Here is a 6,496-nt window from a genome sequence, read left to right as displayed (position 1 = left end):
TTAATATTTTCTAAAATAAAATACATCCACATCTACATCCACATCCACATCCACATCCACATTCTCAAAATCATACGTATATATGTACCTTGTAACAATTGTCAACCAAATATTCTTTACAAAAATATATAAAACATTCTCCAACAATACTAATTATTTTTGATATTTAAGAACTTAAAATTTTGTATCTAAAGCAAAACAAAAGTATCAACAATACAAATAAAAAAACATATACATTATAGTTTGTTTTAGTATCAACAGTAAGCTCCAATATTGATATGCGAACATATCGTCACGTACTCAAAAAGGGTTGCATCTGCAAAAGAAACACACAAAAAAAATCATTTACAATATAATTAATTTCAATTTTATAGAAAATGTAAAACATTTGACATTTATTTTAAAAAATAAATAAATACAAAAAAGATTGTAAGCTGCAATATAGACATGCGAAGATATCATCACGTACTCAAAAGGGTTGCATTTGCAAAAACAAACCAAAAAAAAAAAAAAATCATTTACATATAATTAATTTCAAGCTTACAAACAATGTAAAACATTGGATATTTATTTCGATAAATAAATAAATACATAAATAAGATTGTAAACTCCAATATCAATATGCGAAAATATCATCACGTACTCAAAAGGGTTACATCTGCAAAAAGAAAACCAATATATATATATATATATATATTTACAATATTATTAATTTCAAGCTTACAGAAAATGTAAAACATGATATTTGTTTCAACAAATAAACAAATACAAAAAAAAAGAAAAAAAGATTGTAATATATACATGAATTGAGCACCACATAATGTATCTTCCAACAGCTTCTCCAACTGTTCTTAGACCTCGGGATGTTGTTTCCAAAAGAGCATTCGGCTTTTTCACTTTTAAGACAAAGACTTTGCAATATTCAGGGCTAATTGGAACTCTGTAAATTTTACAACGGATTGTCACTAATAAGAAATCCCTCCGCCAATTGGACTATTAGTATACGTGAACTGTTCAAAGAAACTTTAATTACATCCTACAATGATGATAATACTATTAAAATCAGGTAGTGATTGAACACATTGTGCTATAATCTAACAATAATCGAATAAACACAAAAGATGAAAAGAATTTGTAAAGAACAAGTTTTCATAAATGGAAATTAGGCTTTAGATTTAAAACAGGGAATTGGTTTCGAGTTCTCCTACAAGTCATTTGTGCCTAGTTAGTCGTGTGTGTCAAGTTTCGTTGACATCGGATGCCGTGTGAGTATTTTAGTGAGTCAACTAGTTCGAAAAAGAGTTTTTAAAGAACAAGTTTTCATAAATAGAAATTAGGCTCTAGATTCAAAATCGAGAATCGATTTCGAGTTCCGTCTTATCCTACAAATCATTGGTGCCTAGTTAGTCATGTATGTCAAGTTTTGTTGACATTGGACGCCGTGTGAGCATTTTAGTGAGTAAACCAGTTTGAAAAAGAGTTTTTAAAGAACAAGTTTTCATAAACGGAAATTAGAGTTTAGATTCAAAACTGAGAAATGGTTTCGAGTTCCATCTCCTTTTACAAGTCATTTGTGCCTAGTTAGTTATGTGTGTCAAGTTTTGTTGACATCCGATGCCGTTTGAAAATTTTAGTGAGTCAATTGGTTTGCAAAAGAATTTCTAAAGAACAAGTTTTCATAAACAGAAATTAGACTCTACATTCAAAACCGGGAATCAGTTTCGAGTTCCATCTTCTCCTACAAGTCACTTGTGCCTATTATGTTGTGTGTGTCAAGTTTCGTTAACATTCGAGCCCGTTTGAGCATTTTAGTGTGTCAACCTATTCGAAAAAGAGTTTGTAAGGAATAAGTTTTCATAAACGAAAATTAGGCTCTAGATTGAAAATTGGGAATCAATTTTGAGTCCCGTCTTCTCCTATAAGTCATTTGTGCCTAGTATGTTGTGTGTGTCAAGTTTCGTTGACATCCGACCCTGTTTGACCATTTTAGTGAGTCAACCGCATCGGAATAAGGATTTGTAAAGAAGAGGTTTTCATAAACGGAAAATAGGCTCTAGATTCAAAATCGGGAATCGGTTTTGAGTCCCGTCTTCTCCTACAAGTCACTTGTGCTTAGTGTGTTGTATGTATCAGGTTTTGTTGACATCCAAGCTAGTTTGAGCATTTTAGTGTGTCAGCCGATTTGAAAAAAAGTTTGTAAAGAATAAGTTTTCATAAATTGAAATGAGGCTCTAGATTCAAAACCGGGAACTGGTTGCTAGTCCCGTCTTCTCCTATAAGTCGCTTGTGCCTAGTAGGTTGTGTATGTCAAGTTTCATTGACATCTGAGCCTGTTTGAGTATTTTAGTGTGCCAACCGGTTCGAAAAAGAGTGTGTAAGGAATAAGTTTTCATAAACGAAAATTAGGCTCTAGATTCAAAATCGAGAATCGATTTTGAGTCTCATTTTCTCCTACAAGTCACTTGTGCCTAGTATGTTGTGTGCGTCAAGTTTCGTTGACATTCGAACCCGTTTGACCATTTTAGTGAGTCAACCGGTTCGGAAAAAAAAGTTTGTTAAATAGAAGTTTTCATAAACAGAAATTAAGCTTTAGATTCAAAATTGAGAATCAGTTTCAAGTCTCTTCTTCTCCTATAAGTCATTTATGCCTAGTTCATCGTGTGTGTCAAGTTTTGTTGATATTCGACGCCATTTGACCATTTTAGTGAGTTAATTGGTTTGGAAAAAAATTTACTAAATGACAAGTTTTCACAAACGATGAGTTTTCAAGGTGTTTGAAAGTTTTCCGCATCATCTGGTGGTGGTGTATATGGGTTCTCATTGGTCTCATAATTTGTAGGTTCATGGTGGCCACTCAATGTGTCCGGTATCTATGATATTCGTGGTATTCTTTGTTAATCGTATTTATATTCAATGATAGAATTGCTAAAGTTTACTAAAGTTTAGCAACTCTTCATTAAGAATTGCTATCTAACTCATTAACTAACAATTATACTTATTTTAAGAATTCATATACTTCATCAAGAATATAAAATAAAATACATGTATAGACAAAAACACAGTACTTGCTCAATAAGCACAACATAAGTCTTGTCATCTAACTCTAAAAGGGTCAGCACAACTATTGCTGTCCATGTGCAAACACAATACCTGGAACCTAAGCATGTTTAACTTTAGTTGTAGAAAGAAAGAACATAAAAATTAAAATTTCAAAAAAAAGAACTAGGGCATGATCTAAATTCAGATGCAAAACACTAAGATGCTTAATCAGATAAATCCAAAGAAAGAAACCATCTGGCTGATGAAATACCTTCTTTCCTGTTGCCTTATCAATCACATCTGCATTGAACTTAACAAAGCCAACACGCTTGCCAAACATATCAACCCCCTGTTACTAATAAGAGGAGAAGAGAAGTAGTATAAGAACAATAATAGGAGGATGTTATCAGTAAGAACTCTTGCTTCAATATGTAAGCCAATCAGTTTTTGAATAAACCCAACAAAAAAGAAAATCTTCTATTTTTGATGTTACATTATATATACACATAATACAAAGCTCTCCCGGAGGCGCTCCCAACCTAGCAGTGCACCATGGCAGTGCAGTTCCATCCCAGCCACCGGCCCCACTTCGTGCAACTAAGAGCCACACCCTTTATAAACCCCATCTTTCACCGTGCATTCATCAAGTATAGAAAAATAGTTGGATTGTGAAGTCAAAGTACTTGGTTCATGCATTGTAGTATTACTCTTAGTTCCCTTATCCTTCTTTGTGTACAGATCTCTTCACTTATTCGATGGTCCATCATTTTCCCACCTGAAACCTCTTTTTTTTTTTTTTTTTCCATTTTCTTTCAATTTTCCAACAATCTCACAGATGGATTAACATTCCTTGGAATAGATGGGCTGTTACAATCATATACATAATTTAAATGTAAGAAAGCTAATTATTTCTAAGGCTATAGTTCTCAATGGATTTGTGTGAAATATTGTTCTTGTTCCTAGCCCAAAGAATCATGAAAACACAACAGCAAAATCTAAAAGAAGACCACTATATGGAATTCATTCAGGTGCATGCTAGAGAGAGAAATAAAAAGTAAAACTAAATTGTACTTTATAAACGATTCTAGTTTATGGTGGCAAAGCATTATACCTGAATGTGACGAGAGAAAAAAAATGGCAACTTAACGTGCTTACCTTGTCACCTTTTGTCAGTCGCAAGGAACACTCAATTAAGAGTACAATTAAATGAGACGCCACCTTCAAATCTAACACATCAAAGAAATATATAGTCAAATAACTGAATCCAAATCTACGAAAGAAATATATATGATAAATCACACTAATAAAGCTTAAGCTCACCCACAAAACACCTTTTGGAGGTAACAACATTAATACAATGATGGAGAGAGTCACATATATTTGCTAAAGCCCAAGACGTTGTAATCCACACCTATTAACAAGAATTATTTACATGCATAAGTTACAAATCTTAAAATGTACAGGAATGGTAAATTTCACATTTTTTTTTTTTGATCGGCAAAGAAAATCTTTATTGATGTAAGAATGTAAAAGAGATACAGAACATCAATAAAGAGGAGCTTAGAGCTAAATGAAGCTCCAACCTCCAGTTGGTGAGAAACCAACAAAAACAAGAAAAAAACAAAACAGAACTGAACAGGACAATTATCAGCCAGAAGCATGGTGACCTTGCATCTCCATGCCACTGTACCAGTATTAAGAAACTCTACCAAAACCCACACAAGCTCAAAGAACAAGCCAGACTTCAGACCCAGCCAAAATACTGCTAGCACTAGCATTACACCTCCCACCGGCTACCCACATAGCAGACCACAGATATGCATAACAGCCCAGAGCAGACAGAGCTAACCAGACCAAAAACAGTCCAAATAGAACAAAACAGCAACCTGCAACCAGACACCTATCCTTGCAACAGAACTGCAGAAGTCACCACTGCTGGAGCATACAGATGGAGCAGATTTGCCTTAAGCTACATTGCCTAGCAATAGCCCAAACAAACAAACCAGACACCTTTCCTTGAGTAAGAGCAAAGATGCAGATGGACACTCCTCTGGCTTGACAACTGAATCACACAGCATTAAGCCTTGAAAGTACACTCCATAGCCAACTGAACCAATTTATGACAAACTCAACACAGACTTCAGAGCAGACCAACTAACCAACCACAAAACCAGAAGCAATTCAGCACTTAATTACACACAGTGACACACTTGACTCAGGTTAAAGATGACATCTTGCACCGAATAGTTAAACCCCTTTAATGATGTAGAAACCCACAACGCGACTCTAGCCTTTATCAGTTCTACCAATGCCTTCCAATCCGGTTGTGCCTTATTAAATAAACAATCGTTTCTGCTTTTCCACACAGACCACATGACTGTTAGAGGTATAATCTTCCAAACTGCTTGCAACTTCTTCTTCACTTTTATGCCTGACCACGACAGGAGTAGTCCCTCCACTGATCCAGGGATAACCCACTTATAATTCCACCAGTTCACTAACATGGCCCACACTTTCCAAATGATAGGACAGTGCAGAAAAACATGATTTACGAACTCCACCCCAGATCTGCAGAACACACAGACAGCCAAGGCGTTTGGGCTCAACACTCCTATTCTTTGCAAGAATTCAGAGCATTTTATCCTTCCTTTCCACGCTAACCAACTCAAGAATTGAACTTTGGGTGGGGCTATATTATTCCAAATGCACCTAGTGACTGTGCAGTCCACCCCTTGACTAGTCCACCCCTTAAATTTCACATTTGCACACACATACAGATGAAACCAGAAATATTACCAAGACCAATGGGTCGTGAGTAGTAACATTAGCAACATGGATAAATTTACCAAGGATCTCTGCACTATATGATTTAAATTCCTCGTAAATTTCGGTCTATTCGGTAAGTACCAAACTGATTTCAACAGTTTACAATATGTCAGTATTACCTCTGAGCAATTTGTGGAAAACATGTGATGACACCAATGGCACGACAAACAACAGATTTGATTGAAGAAACCTCATCATTCAGAGCAGCATTGACCTACAAAGGGGTTGCAGGTAAAATGGACAAATGAAGTTATCTTTGTTGTACTGACAATATTACAATTTTTTGTTTTTTGGAAGACTTACAGAGGAAGTAAGAATGAAGTCCTGCTTCTTCTTTGGTAGTGAAGAGAAAATTGAAGAAGTTATTCCCACAAAACAAGTAACTGATGTAGCCCTCACCTTCCAAAGAAAATAAATAATGAGTTCAGGTCATGTAATCGAAGCTTTCATATGAGCATTGAATAATTTTAGGCATCATTTGACAAACGGATGGTTTGTTAATAGAAGAAGTATGATTGCTGCTAGACAACCAGTAAATGCATATGGCATCAACTGGGAAAAAAACTTACTGAAATAGCCAATGTTCATTCATCACACAAATCAAATAAACTATGCAGCCTTTGGAAGAAGT

At 35.0% G+C, this 6,496-nt stretch overlaps 1 long non-coding RNA gene across 1 annotated transcript; it reads right to left on the bottom strand.

Annotated features, from left to right (window-relative positions):
- Positions 1-777: 777 nt before the first annotated feature.
- Positions 778-6,266, bottom strand: LOC145821075 (uncharacterized). Its single transcript, XR_014363113.1, has 6 exons — positions 6,169-6,266; positions 5,985-6,079; positions 4,360-4,450; positions 4,195-4,265; positions 3,311-3,388; positions 778-940 (listed from the first exon to the last, which is right to left on the bottom strand). It is a non-coding gene; the product is annotated as an uncharacterized LOC145821075 (long non-coding RNA).
- Between the last annotated feature and the right edge of the window lie 230 nt (positions 6,267-6,496).

This window comes from Camellia sinensis, chromosome 3 (assembly GCF_055761805.1).
Source record: "Camellia sinensis isolate YWXY chromosome 3, ASM5576180v1, whole genome shotgun sequence".
Lineage (NCBI taxonomy): Eukaryota > Viridiplantae > Streptophyta > Magnoliopsida > Ericales > Theaceae > Camellia > Camellia sinensis.
Note: the sequence above shows the minus strand (reverse complement) of the source record. Positions and strands in the feature narration are given on the sequence as shown.